Genomic DNA, 16,671 nt, shown 5'->3' with positions numbered 1-16,671 from the left:
TTCTTGTGACTTTTTTGTGTTTGTTACTTAAGAAAGAAACAATTTGTTTCTCTTGGAATTTCCTTGGCTGCTGTTTCAAAGCCTTGGACATAAGATGCTGTGTTGTTTTCTAACTTTGGAGTACTGTTTGCTGAAAACAAGTAATTGACAGAACATCAGGAATGCAAATGAACTTTTTCTTTGAAGAATGGACCATCTTTGTAATTTGTGTAAGAATAGGCTGAGTAATAATCTCAGGCTTATTACTCTGAGGCCATAATTATTTGTTGATCAAAGGTTGGATTTCTGATGTAATGGAGTTTAGTGTCCCAAACTAGTGTTCAAAATATGCTGTATCAGTCTCCATAGTTGGAAAAACAGTGAAGAGAGCTGTGGTGAAACAAGTTCTGGTAGTAATACAACAGAGAAAACAGATCAACACCAAGCAAAGCACTGAAAGCAGTAAACTGTGAATCTTCTTTCACACTTTTAAATCTGAAGTTTGCTAACATCACATTTCTGCCAAGATGACTGGAGGACAGGGGGAATGTTCCCAGTTCAAGATAAATTCCGCACAAACGGAAGAGAAGAAGGCTTGGTGTACATCGTAGTTTTAAGGGTGTGATTTTTGGTTTGGTTGTTTTTTGTTTTTTGTTACTGGCATTCTAAACCTTTTCGCTTGGTACGGTGTTCCTCTCATGTCCCACATTTCCACAGCTTACTTTAAGAAGATGCATAATCTTGCTTGTTTGTGTTTTCACTTCTCCAGCGCATCTACAAAGACATCTTCTTATACCTAAAGGATGAAAAATTTAAGACTTATTGTAGAAGGATATTCCATTTAAAGCTACCATATCTTCAAATACACAAACATCTTGTTGGAATATTTCTTTAATCACAAATTGTGTATAGGATTTCTAGAACAGATAAGCAAATCTTCAGAGTCTCCAAAAGTCCTGAATTATATAGCTGTATTAGAATGCCCTTATTTCTCCTTCAGAATGTATTTCTTAATGAGCAGGTTTTACATTAGTTCTTGCTGCTTGGATCTGAATATTTGTGGTTGTCTCAACAAAGAAGGGCTCTAAAACAGGAGCTGCAGGTTTGTGGTTCAAAACAGAGCACCAAAGCAATGATAAACTGGCAGAAATTGGGAAAACTTAGTGGAGACAGTACAGCATTAGGAGATACAATGTGCTCGTTGTTACTGCTGGAGTTTAAACTTTGCCAGTGCAAAATCTGATAATAACCACCACAGGAAGATGATGTTCTTCATTTGTGCCTGGTTAGTGTAGTTATGTAAAAAACATAGCATTGCAGATTTTTTCAGTCCTGACGTCTGGTCAGTTACTATCACAGGTAACAATACTGAAGTCATCTTTTGGAGCAGATTTCTGGCTTGGAGTGCATTTTCTGCAGTTCTGCTTTAGCTGGTATTGCACGTGGCTCATGCTACTGGTGAAGTGAAGTTGAGGTAAACAATATTTGACTGTATCCTCACAGTTTTAATATAGGAGGAAGCATGATAGAATAGACTTCAGCTACTCTTCTGCTGAGTTTAATTAAGATATTTGCTACAGTTCATATATGATACGCAGAGCTTCTGTAATAAGTATCCTTTGTTAGAGCAAATGAATCAGAATCTGTGGAATTCAAGTTCTGTTTTCAGACTCATGGGAAAGAATCTCATCTTTCATCAGGAGAATGAATGTTTAGCTTTAGATTGGAAAGAAAAAAAACTGAGAATGTCAAGTCAGCTTATGAGATAATCCTGATTTATTTTTTTTTTTCTGGTAATCATATTTCCTCCCACTTATCACTATTTTGGGACCCACAGTTACTGGAATAGTTTAAAATGTTCTTCATTTCTGACACCACTAGAATTTTAGTGGGAGACCTGCATCCCAGGCTGTAGGGTTATAGAAATGTAAGTCGCTAACTCTTGGCTCTGCGACTTGCATCCCCTCTTCTGCTGCTGGCTGCAATGCTTGTTGTATCCTTTACTGAGCCATTTCACCCTTTAATCTGGCATAAACTGACTTGATAAATGAACTAAAAGCTATTGTGTTTTTTTAGCATGCTGAAAACACATGACTTGTCCAGTGAACAGAGGTGCCAGGCTAAAGATGATGTGATATGAGCAGTTAAATAGGCTCAGACTGCCATGGAACCTTAGGCAGTGGAGAGCTAATGTCTGCACCTTCTAGCACTTGTCTTCATGCAGGTAGATGACCTTTCTGAATGCTTCTCTTCATGTCGTGTGAAAACTACAACCACTACTTGCAGAATGAGTTCAAAAAGTTATCTTTGATGAGTGGGAGTGGCTCATGTAGCTTAATATGACTGTTTACCATGCATGGAAGTTGGAAGTTCCTCACGCGTTCTTTTTTTAATAAGCTCTGGTACTTACTTGAGCCCTCTGAGTCCTTTCAGCTGTGTGTCTGAGCTGGTAGAAGATACCCAGCTTCCCCTCTTCCCCGCCCTTCTCCCGAATGGAAGAGTTAGGGAGTTAGAGCAGCTCTGTGAAAATCCAGTAAGCTGTAGAGATTGCCATAACCAGGTGAGAAAGAAGGGAGCAAGACCTTCCCGGCTCTGCAGCAGCAAGCTATTACTCTGTAACCTACCCTTAAATCTAGGTTGTATCACAATATGCAAAGCTTTAGAAAGAGGCCTGAAAATTGTGTTCATCTGATGCTTAACTTATGCTACCACTATTTTACCACTTTCTCGTTCTACTTCATCAGTTGACAGTAGTGTATAAATCATTGTGTGACGTTATTGGGATTCTGTTAACTGTTCGCTAGCACTAAACACTTCCTCAGAACTTGGAAGCCAAAGTCCTGTTTTTTTAAGCTCTGAGTAGAGGAAAAAGAAGGGCAGAAAAAAGCTTCTGAATCATATTAGTTTGTGATCCCTGTTTTTTTAAATGTCAATTTGAAGTCACAAATTCATCCTGCTTTCTGAAATTTGTTGTCTTTGAATAAAATGGCATAAATTTAAAACATGTTGGTTACTTGGAGAGGTAATGTGACAACTGCTTTTTCAATAGCTGTAGTTTCCTAACCTGGTTTAGTTTTGTTTTTTGTTTTTTGTTTTTTTTTTTTAAGACTATACTTGAAGAAACTAGACCTTATATCTGGTCACATCTAAACTAGTATACCTCAGGATAGGTACAGGCTGGGGAAGGCCTCCTTGGAAGCAGTGACATGAAGAGGCATTGGAGGTAGCTGGGTGATCCAGCTGAACTGTAGGGTTTAGTGAAGCTCTGAGCAGCTAAACATTAGGTATAAGAATAGATGAGTGTAACAGGTGAGGTAGTAATACATGTTCTGTTCTGCAGCTGGCACTGCTACAGCTACTTGTGGAATTCAGGAAGGGTTCCTAGCACACTGGAAAAAGGTCAGTCTGAAAATGAGTTAAAGGCATATTTTCAGTCCTAAAAGTGAATGTAGGCACTGCATTTGTTTAACTTCTTGGAAGGATGCATTTGTCAAATCACAACTTATTCAGAATTTCTTGCTTACAGGGTCTGGCCTGCAAAAGCATAACAAGATCTAAGTGACTGCTGCAGCATGGAATTGTACAAATTTACTGTATATGTAACTACAATGCAGGGCAACTGATGCAGTGATGCTTCTCTTACTTGTCAGTCTTCAAACAAGACTAGATAACCTTTGTGTAGATTTGAATTCCTCTGTGTGTGTCTCTTTTTTCTTAACAGAGGACAGGTGTCCAGTGCTAAATAGGTCAGTCTGGGTGATTGCAATCATTCCCTCTAGCCCTTTGTATGTGGGAATACTGCAGCTTCACAGACAGGAAATAAGCTTTTTTTTTTAGCTGTAGCCTAGTAAACTTTCAAGAAAGTACGAGATTCTTGCAAGTATTTGTATTAGACTAACCAAAGTGGTCTTTGTCTTGACGTAAGATTTGATTTGATTGTTCATCTGTTTATATCTGGATATAAAAAGCTATGAAATTAATAACTGCAAGTTAAATTTACTGTGTGACTTTGTGAATTGTTTTGAATGAGTAGTGATAGGAAAATAATCCTAATATCAAAGATATTTTCCTGACTTGAGAAACCTTTTCTGTTAATATTATCTTAACCTTATAAAAACTTAAAATTAATTACAAGTGTGAGAAAATGTGAACTCTGTGTTATAGACTACTTACTTGCATTTTCTCTGTAGGAAAATACTTTAAATGTTTGGGGTTTTTTTAGGTAAGTTACTTGCATAATTTTATTGGCAATTGGAATAGCATACATTCTGTTCCAAGGCCATTTCAACAAAGTATTTCTCAAGGGAATTAAGAAAAGACATTTATCAGAAGGGTTTGCGAAGCATGCAGAAAATAACAGATTACAAGAAACTTAAGACATGTTCCTAAAGTTTATGTTCTTGCGTTGCTGTTATGTGGAAAAGTATTGTAAGTATTGATGTGCAAATAAACATGCACAAAGGATTTACCTTTTTATAGTGAGGAAGAGTGGGAAGATAGGAGACTTCAAATGCATAGTAAAGGTTACAAACTTAAAAAAATATCTAACTTCAACTTTTATCTCAATGTCTTTATATTATAGACTTCTGGGATTTATGTGTAGAAAAACTTATTGATGCACAATTCTTTATTCTCAAGTCTGAGATCAGTAATGTTTGTCAGATAATATCTAAAATTGACTTTTTATGGAGCCATCTAAATAATGCTATATAAATGTAGAAATTTACTGGTCTATAGCTCTGTTGCGTGGTTGGGTTTTTTTCCTTCCAGCTTGTGTGAATGTGGATCAGTAACTGACCGATAGAAAACTGGGCAAGTGATAAGACAGCCTGCAGTAATATATTTACTGAAAGTTGTCATGAAAGAGGTACACTAGTCTGTCACACGCAGGTAAATTTTACTTGATTGAGTTATCAGTTTACAACAGGAAATATATCTATCATACCTCCATTTTTGAGACTTGTAAGTGTCTTTGCTTCTGCACTTGCTTGGTAGCATCTCACTACTGCAGATGTATTTGTATATCATTGTAACTAAAAATACAGAAATTTGAGCAGCTGACGGCTTCTGCAGATCAGAGAAACAAATTTCCTGGCATTTGCTGTGACTTCCTACTGCTAAATAACTTAGTGCTTAAAAGATAAATGAAGTGCAAAGTAATCACCCCAAAGAAACTAGATAGTACATCAGCAAAAGCTGACAAGGAATTAGAATGGCAATTTATTTGAAGGAATAGAGAAGAAATGACAAATCAGTGGAACAGTTGACAAATCAGTTGCTTTTTGGATGTTGAACATATAGGAGGGGTTGCAAGTGTATTGTGTTAAATACCGCAGTGACAAACCATGATTTGAAACTGCCTTTGGGAAATTAAGGCTATGGGAGGCTTGTGGAAGCCCGTGAGAAGAGGGTGCCACATGGGAAGAAGGTGATGGAGCTGAAAGAAATTGTATGGATGAGAGGATGCAGAGGGGTTGATAAGATCTAATCGTTAAAGCCATAGTGAGAAATTAAGGCATCAGGTGCCAGTTCTCATTGTAAAAATGAATTTGTCTCTGTAAGTGATATTGTCTCTACAGTCACTAGCTGAAGCTAACATGCCGCTAGCCTTCATTTTAGAATTAAATGGCCACTTTGAGGTTACAATATGTTCAAGCAGCTGATTCTTAAGGAATCAGAGACCTGAATATTCCCTGGGTTCGTTCTTTCAGTGAGTTCTCTGGCAATTTTTTCACTTCTCTGCCTCTGATTTTTGTGTCCTTTCTCTTGTGCAGATAGACCTACCTTCAAACATAATAGCTCTCAGCCTCACTTGTGGCAGCCGTCACTCTTAAGTCTGAGCTGCCATACTTGTAGTAAGGAGAAAATATTTGGTTATTCAGGTAGGGCTTGCACATCACTGTGAAGATGGTTGCATGCTACTAGTGGCATGTGTGTTAGTTTGTCAACCTTCATTGAGCTTTGGCACAGAATCTCTTCAATTTTTGATATAGTGGAAATGCCATCTCTTTTCAGATTTCAATGTTTATTGTCATGCAAATAATACTATATCCTCTGTGAGGGCTAGAAATGAGAAGTTAGCTTTTGCTTATACGCAATGAAGAGCTTGATGTTACAATATCTTCTTGGTTCCTCCATTTTCTGTCCCTGTAGTCTTGTGAAAGCATATTCAGTTTATTATGCTGTGTCCTCCACTTGAAGGACAGAATATATTGAACAAGTAGACTAATTAACAGAGTGCCAAGCACAGCAGCCTTGAGCTAAGCTTTTCTTTTGAAGAAAAGAAAAAACCTACTTACAACTGCTACTAAATTAAATCTACTTGAAATCACTGAGAGTTGGATTCTATGTAGTGAGCCTAACATGTAACTCCTCTCTGAAATGACAACTTGCTGTTGTTTTTTTACAACTTGTTGAAATGATTTGAATTGGGGTAAATACTGCTTGTTGTACTCAGAGGTGAGAGTAAATCAGAGCTTAATATACAGGGTGAGGGAATTTTTGTGTAGGGGCAGTATAATATTGGAAGTCCAGCTCTCGCTTCAGTAATTGAAGAGGAGGTCCTGGATTCTGTGCTGAGGTTGCTCTCAATGGATTTTTCTAATTAGTAGATTAATAAAGTGAAAACTTTTGATCTCTGTTCTGGTGGTAGAGGGAATTGTCTTTTTATTCTTCTGTCCCTAAAGCTTTGTCAGGACTGGGAGAGGTGTTGTCTGATACAGTGGCCACAGGAATAGAGGAGTAAGGAATTTTTTCAACTGCATTTATGTCCTGTCTTCTGTTCACCTCTGTCCTGAGAATAAACAGTGCTTATTTCTTCAGCTGTTGGTAGCCTTCCTAACAACAACAAAAAAAGCAGTGAGGGTGTTTGCTGCTTTACTTCTGTGTTGACCAGAAGCTTTGAGCCAGACTGTCTACCATGGTAGCGTCTGCCGTAAAGACCTTCATTTTGGTTTTCAGTAGGTATTGGGACTGAATGACCTCCAGCAGTCCCTTCTAGTCTAAAGTAGTCTTTGAGTCATTAAATATGAATGACACAAGAAATGGATTTCTTGAGTTGTGGAAGTGAGAGTAATTCAGTATAGCAGAAAATGTGGACTTTTCTCATATAGTTTCCTTTTTCTTCTTCCACAACTGAGCAGGAACAGCCAGCAAAGAAAATACGGTGACTGGACACATGCCTTGCTCGTTAATTCTTTGCTGGGTTGATCTTAGTCAACAAAACTAGTTGGAATCTGCAAATTTTTTTTATGGTTAGAAGATATAGCTATATAAAATGTGTGATTATGAGGTGATGTTAGGAAATGTTACTGAGAAAGGCATTTTAAATAGCAATATTAAAAAGTTCATTGTGATAAGACATGGATACTTGAGTAGAGGAAAATTTCAGTGTGAAGTGGATGAATGTTTCTGCTTCTTGTTAATTGAGCTGTTAACTGTAAATGAAACATACTTCAATTGTCCAAAAAATACAATTTTTATAAGCTGAAATTTCAGTCTTTCCTAATCAGCTTGATTACTTGGTATAGGTTCAAATAATACGCTTCTCCTTTTATTTGTCTTTCACATGCTAAACTCCAAATACCTAGGCATATGCTATGGGTTGGAGATAGTAAGCAGTTTCTGGTGCAGTAGTCCTCTGTGATCTCTCAGGACTCTTTATTTGCACATTGTAACCTGGTCTTGGAGGTTTACTCATTGCTGTTATTTATCGGGAAGCAATATGAAAGGTGACTGTTGTGAAAACTGTATGCTCATTGCTGAGGAATCAGCATGTGCTACTTATGCCAGCCACATACGGGTTACTTAAATGTTTACTTAAGGGTTTCTTCTGGAGTGGATATTTATCATGAAAAACAAAGCTCAGCTGAGATATGAACTCAACCTGCTGGGTTCTTTTCAGTGAGCGTAGGAGCTTTGGAATGCCATGGGCATATTTTGTCTACAGTTAAACATAGATGACCCGTTCTAGAGGTCAGGAAACAGTTCCAGGGTGGGAATTAGCTGTTTTGGGAGACTTAAACACTGGGAAAGCCAAGCTTCCATTACTGTAATAAATACTTTATCTTGGGAAGTTTGTGAGCTCAAATATGATTCTTAAAGTTTTTGTAAAAACTGAATACTTTCTGCTTTTAAAAACATAATGGTTAAAAAGCAATGTGTGGTTTTTTGACTTTGTTCTGGGAGATGTGAGCAGAGGCAAAATACAGCTGAGTTTTTTCAGAAGAGCCTTTTTTAAATGAAGAGAGAGTGCTGGTGACTGAGAAGACAGTTGTCTAACTGAAAAGCCCCTGAACTAACTTTTAGGATTAAATGTGGTAATGGATCCTGAGGTAATCTGGGTACTCATTTCTAACAGGCTGCAAAAGGGTATCAAGAAAAGTAAGCTTCCTGAATTTGTGGCACTGAGCATGCACTTCTGTTGTAAAATGTTGAGGCTCCTCAAATCAAAAAAGACAGGAAAAAACCCTCTTGTTTCCCACCAGTTTGCTTTGTTACTGATCAAGGCAATGAATGCTGGATTGTGAGGTTATACTGAGGCGAAATCTATGTTATAGCCCATCTGAAAATAGAAATGTTTTTCCATTTTCCCACTATTTAATGCTATGTAAACCTTTTTTCAAGGATTACACACAGTTTAGTTCTTATTTCTCTTTGCAGTAAGAACTGTGTAATGTGTATCCAAGTCAGATTCTCCCAACTACTTGTAGATGTCTGAAACCCAGCAATGACTATGAGTTAGTGAGATGTCCAAGATAAAAGGGTTGAGATGGGTACCATTTTGAAGACTGTTTCTGAAGTTTAGTTGTAGTTGTAACTTACAGATTTCCTGTATGATCTCCTTTAACCCAGCTGTGCCTCTTTACCCATATATAGGGGTGTTGGGATAGTATTTATGCTTTAGCTCAGAAGAACCATATTTACTTAACAAGTATATATAGAAATGAAATCATCAAAAGGAAATGTAAAAGCAGTATAAATCTTTGCTGTTTGCTAAATACGGTAAATATTCAAACCTGATTGCCAAATATCTTTCAGAACATTTAACTAAACATGAGTTAGGAATCCTTTCAAACATAAGTGCTCGAGACTGTGTGTTACATGCGAGACCTCCATTCTTGTGTCTATTCAGTCTTCAGCCTATTTGAAAAGATTTACATTCTATTTTAGAATCAAATTTATTGTGTACGTAGATCAACTCTATTTTGCAGAGCTTGTGCATATTTTCTGTCTGAAGTTCCTTGTTTCCAGCAACTGAGGAGCAGCTGTGAAAGAGGGAAGTGGAAGAGCGGATTATTATATGTCTTAGCCGCACTTTTTGCGGGTTCTTGTTTGCTGTTTGGCTCCAAGCTCTAGGCAGTGATGCTTTGCTCTTGGTCGCTATTTACCCATGGCTGCTTTTGACGTCTTGCCTATGATATGACAGAATAGGCACAAAGAAGAGGTTGCAGCATCAGTAAGAAAGACGGTGGGAAGAAGTTGGCTGCTGGAAGTGGCTTGGGGATCGTTGCAAATACTGCAAATGTTTACCTGTTGCTTTGAGCACTCAGCCTAGGATATTTAGACATGCTGCTGGCATGACTTCTTTCTTTCCAAACCTACTGCAGCTGCAAAATTAAGTATTTTCATTATGTATGCCACAGGTCTTCCAGAAATGTGCTCTCTGCCTTCCTCTTTCTATACCTCATGCAGGTCTCTGTCTGATTTGTTGCCTGGAACTGGAAAGCATTCAGACTACTCCAGTGGGCTTGTGCCGTTGTTGTGTTTTTTTCTTGTTTTCCATTCATTATGCTAAGTGTCATAATTTCCAATTGCCTTTGGAGGATGAAAGAGGTAAAGCTTTATTGTAACTTGTCTACATTCTGCTGTTGATTTAAGTTAATTCTTTTATGGAGCCATGGAAGTATGTGGATTCATGTATGATTTTAAAATTTCTGTGTGCTTTCCCTTTTGGTGGTGAGAGGGGAATTGTGGTATATGCCTAGGAAAAGCATATAGTTCCAATCTCTTTCCAATTTCCCTAAAATTTTTATTCATGTTTTTAGGGTGTAGTCTTTCCCTGTAGTATTTCTGTTCACACATTTTGTCTGTGGCCTCAGACAACTTGAAAAATCTTGTCAACACTGTTCAAAGGAGCTGCCTGCTTCTCCAGGAGACAGGATGCTTTGGCAGGATTGTACTGTCATTTCTATTTTTCTCTTCTTTTCATGAATCCAGACAAGGTTTTGTAAGTCGTGTCCATTGATATCTTGATACTTGCTTGAACCTTGTGTCTGTTCTTTTGTGCTTGTTTTCCTTATTCTTTTTTCCATCCATCTGTTTCTGAGGTCTATACAATTTTTATCTGATGGTGTCAATAACTTGTGCAAGACAATCCCAAATTAGACTGTTAGAAAAGCCTTGACTGAAAAGGAATTTTGGTGCACTTCATGCAATATACATTCAGACTTTCATTTCTGATCATATTAATCTATTGCCAGAGAGCTTTAAGGACATATCAGAAACAAACAGTCCATCCAGGTCTTCACTATCCGGCATTTCTTGCTATTAGAGAGAATTTGCTAGTGTCAGTTCTGTTAATCTTTTAAAGGGAATGAAACAGCAGATCAGAGTGAATGCTTATATATCTGTTGTTTTACACAACTAAGGTTATCTAAAAATTGTGATTTCTTCTAAATGACAGGTTTTGTTTCCTGAAATTCATTTGTTTTATGTTAGAATAGTGCAAGGCAACAGCAAGAAAATGAGAGCAATAACGTATGGAAGCTGGCGTGTCGTATTTTTTCTAAAGATGGGCCTTTTCTGAAAACAGGCAGAATTAGTTGCCTGTTCTGTGTGAGAATCACTGACTCTTCCCACACTTCATTTCCTCTAACCTTTGTCCCTGTACCCATATCAGTGCATTTAAAATATCCAGTTCCATGCTGTCTTTGTGGCTCTTGAGGTCAGAGTAGATGCTTTTGTGTTGGGTCATGAAGCCCATGGTGAGTCATTCTTTTAAGTATACACTCAATCCCCTTTTCAGTATATTCTCACATCCAAAGTATTCAACCTCATATTCTGTAAAATGGTCAGTAAAGACTTGTTTTGGTGGGTATGTGCATGAGAAATTTCAGTCTGTATTCCTCTGTGGCAGCAGCCAGAGTTTACTTTCCCAGAATTTAAGTGAGCTAGGAGTATATACTATACCTCGTTGTCAACTTTTGTGATGATTAAGGCCTTCAGAGAGAGCAGGAGTGCTAAAATAGCTTTAAAACAACTTTTCAATCTCAGTAGATATATCCACTCCTATTATTTTATTTTCAAATATGTAACTCTTAATTTAATTGGCTAGTCACAATAAGGATTTCTGGACATTCGGAGTTATCTCTAGGTCAAAATACTTGTTTGATATTTTAAGTCAAAGTAGTCCTCAAGCATTAATTAATACTGTTTCTTGTTTCACTTGTGTTGTGGTGCTGGTAAATATTAGAGTTGGGCGAATACCATGAAAAACTTCAGCCTGTTCGTTTACATTTTTTTAATAAGCTGCTTTTGCTCATGGTGCTTTTATGTTTGCGTTCCACAAACAGTGAAATGATTGAGTCTTACTGACATAAATAATCAGAGGAACTGAACTTCTGAAGGGAAGTACCATTACTTACGAGTATGATGGGGAAACTAGTAGGATCTGGTAAAGTCTTGAATGGTTTATAATCACTGTGATTTCAGAGAAGTCTCTGTGCTCAAGGCGTGGTTTGTGTGTCTGTTACATAGTTGGTGGTTATGAGGTTTTTTTATGGGACATCCCTTTTGCCTTGTTAATGTTAAAGTAGCTATTGGAAGACTTTGTCCTGTGGAATATGAGATCCTCGGATCTTGGAGAAACTTTCAAATGACAGAGCAGGTGAAGAGGCAGACTAAATTGTCTATAGTAACTGGAAATTCAGAGGAGGTTTTTACAGACAAACTGCAAAATCCAGTGCCATCCCTGGTAGTCACATACTGGACTTACCTTAGGTAGAATGATTGATTAAAATAAATTCTCAAGATTTGTTTCAATACTTCTTTTTTTTTTTTTTTTTTTGTGATCTGAATAGTTCGTATTTTCTCATGTGAGATCTATAATGTGAAGATTAAGTTAATTTTGCAGAGTTGGATGTGTTAGTGGTATTATTTTAAGTGGCTATCATTAAGAAAGTTAATTCAGAATAAAATGAACTATCCTCGTCTGTAAATGCTTAATATCTGCAATGAAGGACTGGATGACAAAGCCTTCCCTCTGGGAACCTGTACTACAGTCACCGATTTTAGCTATCTAGGAGTGGATTGCACAACTAATTGTACAGACATCTCAGTAGGTCTTGTTTTCCCTTGAGTGATCTAAAAAGCTTATTTATTGCTGATGCAAAACTTCTTTCATGTATTTGAAGGGAGAGGGAGTTCGGTGTGGAGCTGTTCTTGCTTTTGTCTGCAGAGTTGAGTATATACCTTTCCTGTGTGAATAAGGGCTTAAATTCCAGAAATCAGGAGGATTTTATGTATATGAGATGTCTTGTATATGCCACATCCTAATGCATTTATATAAATAAGAGTAGAATATAGAATTGAACATTTGTGTTTTTTAAAAATACATTTTTTTGTAGATGTTTGGCAACTGTTACAAGGGTTTGAGTAGTAATAGCTTTGTAAGCATTTGCCACAAAGATCCAAATGAACTAAGCATAAAACTAATCTTTACATCTTTCCCTTCTTTCTTTAAGCTATTTGGAACTCTGGAAACTTTTTCCTCTAAGTCTTTATTTTGGTCTCTACTGTTGCTTTGTTTTTACTGGCAAGAAGTAAAAATAAAAGCAGTTGGCTATTCTCTGGTATATACTTTCTGATCTGACAGAAAAGCCTTCATTCCATTAGGTTTGGCTTGCAGTTTTTGTGAAGTCACAAAGAGCTTTGACTGAGTTGCCTGTAGGGGAAAAAGTAAAATGTGATTTTTTGCAGTCAAGGATGTTGGATGATGTGCTTCTGCTCCAGTCTGATGGAAGAAAATACTGCTCTCCAGAGAATCTGAACCTCCTCTGACAGCTCCGAAAGCACTGTGTTTTTAATTGGAGATGTATTTGCTTCAGCTCTTTCTGATACTCTTGTTACATACGGACAGAGGAAGTGATGATCCTATGTTTTGTTTTGTTGTTTTTTTTTTTTCCTCTCAATAAATCATCTGAGTTTAAATTATTTACATTGTGAAGTGCTTGGATCCTGATGTTTAGATAAGGAATACTGTGATTCTTCTGTGACATAGCAGAAGATTATTTTTTATGTTATTTTCAGAATGTTAGGGTTTGGAGCTGTTTGTTCTGGCAAAGAAGGATGAGAGACCTCAGAAATAGAAAGTATGGGAGAAAAATCCTCCACTCAGCAGTAGTCTTTCTAAAACTAGAACTGGCATTGAGGTAATTGGAACTCCTGCAGTGTTTTATAATCAGATTGTAAGTTGAATTTCTGATGCTGACTTTGTATTTAAATTTCCTTGTCTGTTTATAACCTTACCTTTTAATTGGATGACTAAGTAGTTTAGTAATTCTTGATTTATTTTTTTTTTCCCTTAAGATCATCTGCTGTGATATAGTAATGGAAAAGGCATCATTGCTGAGGATTCTCTTCACCCTTCTTTTCCAGTGTTCAGGGTCATCTTAAGACTCCATGTGGCTTTGGGACAGTGAGTGAGAAGTCATTCTGCACTTGACAGTGACTGAGCAGACCTGTGCAGACACTGTATAGTCCAGCCTCATTTCATATATATTGTGAGTCACTTTACACAGGCAAAGCAAGTTACATTTTGTGGAAGCAGTGACTGTTTTGGAAGAGCGTACAGTAATTGCGTTGCTTTGGGTCTGGCAGAGACTGTTTCCTCATCTGGGGTGAGCCATGAGACAGCACTGCACAGTGTTAGAGAAGAACGGCTGCTTGTAGCTTGCATTGTTTTAAGTCTGTCCATGAACATGTTCTACTTTGACTCTAGTAGTCTCTTTTGAAAAATAAGAATGTAGATGTGCTACACTGAGGTGGTCTGTGAAGTAAAATTGATTGTACATTTTAAATGGCATTTTTGCTGTTTGAGTAAAATGATCTGATTCTTTGAAGAAAAGGTTGACTGTGACAAATTTTCCTGTTCATTTATTCCACGCGTAAAAGGCTCTTAAACTCTGGGCTTTAGATTATGCATCACACATGTTTAGGTCTGATGCCCTATAATAGCATCGTTAATGCGACCATAGTAAAGATGCTATGTAAAAGTCAGTCATTCTCTCTAGCCCGTATCGTGGATTTGTTCTCACTCTGATTTTACAGCTACCTTCTTTTAACTTACCCTTCCTCTGTACAGATGCTCCTAGAAATTACATCATATGGTAGCTTTCAGTCTACCTAAAATACAACTCAGCTACTTCATCTTTGCTACTAGAGTAATGTTAAAATTGTGGCATGGTCTATGAAAGTTAATGTGAGAAGAAATGAAAGTTTATTTAAATTATGCTTCTGGTTTTGATCTTCCAGAACTGATCTATCCCCAAATAAATTCATGGTTCTTCAAGCCTTTCATTAAACGCTATTGTTAATGAATAAATCAGTCTTTCCGTATTCCTGCTTAGTTGGTTGATTGACGTGGTGAGGCTGAGAAGATGCCCTTGACCCCAGCAAGGCTACTGGAGGTGCCTGGACAACAAAGCAAACTATTTTATTTTTTTCAGACATGCATAAAGCTTTTAATAAAAAATATATATGCATGTAACATAAAGCAAAACTTCATTACTCTCTTACTTGACAACTACATGAAACAATTTATATTGTATATTTAGTAGCTGTGCTGTAACAGCTTTCTGGGCATCAGTGAAAAGCTGATTCTTCACATCAGTTGCATTTTCAGAAGCCCCCCAGCCTTCATGTAGACTCTTTCCTACATGTGAGGAAGTACTGTTTGTGCTTCCTTATTTAAGAATTAAAATCCTGTATGTTTCACCACAGTATCTCGCCACTTTTCCTAAAAGGATTCTTTTGAGTTTTCTTCGTTTTTATGGCAGAGATGCTGGTATTTGGAAGAAAGCATCATGTAGAGTTCCGGTTCAGAGAACTGCAGATGTTGCTTGAAAGGGACATCTGGAGGTCATCTTAGTCCAGCCTCCCACTCAAAGCAGGACTACAGCCAACACTAGATCAGTTACAGCTTTGTGTAACTGAGCATTTTAAAATCTGCAAGGACAAACTCCATCATGAGCTCTCTGGTAACCTGTTCAAGTATTGTGTTACCATTCCAGTGTCCAGTCTGAACATGCAACGCCAGTACAACTACTGAGAGTTTGGTTCTGTCGTCTCTGTTACTGTATTACACCACTAGCAGATGATCTAATTTCTAGTTGTATCTCTGCAACTCTGCTACTTTGGTTCTGTCATCTCTAGCGCATCAGGTAGCGTTAGGCACCCGTTAGATTTCCCTTTAGCTGCCTCTCCCACACTAAACAAGCCCGGTTTCCTCAGCATCCCTTATCAGGTCAGGTGCTCCAGGCCTCTGACTATTTTGTCAGCCCTTTCCAGGACAGTCTCCAGCTTTGCCACATCTCTGTTGAGGCTGAGGCCCTAAAACTGTACTCGGTTCATAGTTTATAATAGTACAGCAGGAATTAGATTTCTTCATTCCTGGTTGAGTCTTTCCTATGCATGAGTAAAGGATGTTTTTCTGCTAGAGGTCAATGTCTGTAGCACCTAGAAGCAGTCTGCTTACCTTTAGTTATTTTCTAGATAAGGAATCAGAATGATGGGGTTCTTAAGGATGATCTAAGGATCTCAACAGTTGGAAAAGCGGAAGAGAAAAGGATGAATGTCATCTGAAAAATGAGATAAGGTAACTGCTCTTCTTCCTTGTACTTTCCTTCTGTATAGGAAGGATAGTCTTATTTGGAAACTTAAATAAACTTCATTGTGGAAGTGCCTATTTCATGGAGACCTTCAACTCATCTCTGTGAGCATTAACTGAATGTTTGCTTAACAAATTGGAGAGTTACCACAAATTCATTTATCAACTAGTGTCTGTAGTAGCTTATGAAGTTGTAGACCTGTTGCTAAAGGGAGTATCATAGAATCACAGAATTGTTAGGGTTGGAAGGGACCTTCAAAGGCCATCTAGTCCAACCCCCCTGCAAGGAGCAGGGACATCTCCAACCAGATCAGGTTGCTCAGAGCCTCATTCAACCTGGTCTTGAACATTTCCAGGGATGGGGCTTCCACCACCTCTCTGGGCAACCTGTACCAGTGTTCTACCACCCACAGTGTAAAAAATTTTTTTCTTAATATCTAATCTAAATCTACCTCTCTCTATTTTAAAGCCATTACCCCTAATCCTGTCACAACAGTCTCTCCCCGTCTTTCCTGTAGGCCCCCTTGAGATACTGGAAGACTGCTAGTAGATGATCTTTATGTTTTCAAAGGGAGGCTTGAAATGAATAGAGCAGTGCTCATGATCCCAGAAGAAAATGTCAGATGTGTGAATACACTCTTGGTTCCTGAGAATAGCCTTAGAGTCTTTTGACCAATTTTAACCAGATATAGCTGTGGAATAAATGTGTCTCATCCAGTGTCCTTTGAGTAGGAGCTCAGTGCTCAGCTGTTCATGTGGCCTGCTGTACTCACTGGTTTGTTGGCAGAAGTTTTGCGCTGTATCGG

The 16,671-nt window shown here is 37.8% G+C and overlaps 1 protein-coding gene across 9 annotated transcripts in view; it reads left to right on the top strand.

The window, feature by feature from the left end:
• HMG20A (high mobility group 20A) overlaps positions 1-16,671 on the top strand; it is a 44,130-nt gene that overhangs the window by 6,246 nt on the left and 21,213 nt on the right. Inside the window, exon 1 of one of the 9 annotated variants that reach the window (XM_086757116.1) lies at positions 15,957-15,970. The exons of the other annotated variants lie outside the window; for them this stretch is intronic. The gene's annotated coding sequence lies outside the window, so the exon portion shown is untranslated. Of the gene's footprint in view, positions 1-15,956; positions 15,971-16,671 lie in introns of those variants that run through there. 9 annotated transcript variants of the gene reach the window in all.

Source organism: Chlamydotis macqueenii, chromosome 12 (assembly GCF_036417535.1).
Source record: "Chlamydotis macqueenii isolate bChlMac1 chromosome 12, bChlMac1.mat, whole genome shotgun sequence".
NCBI classification, from domain to species: Eukaryota; Metazoa; Chordata; class Aves; order Otidiformes; family Otididae; genus Chlamydotis; species Chlamydotis macqueenii.
Note: the sequence above shows the minus strand (reverse complement) of the source record. Positions and strands in the feature narration are given on the sequence as shown.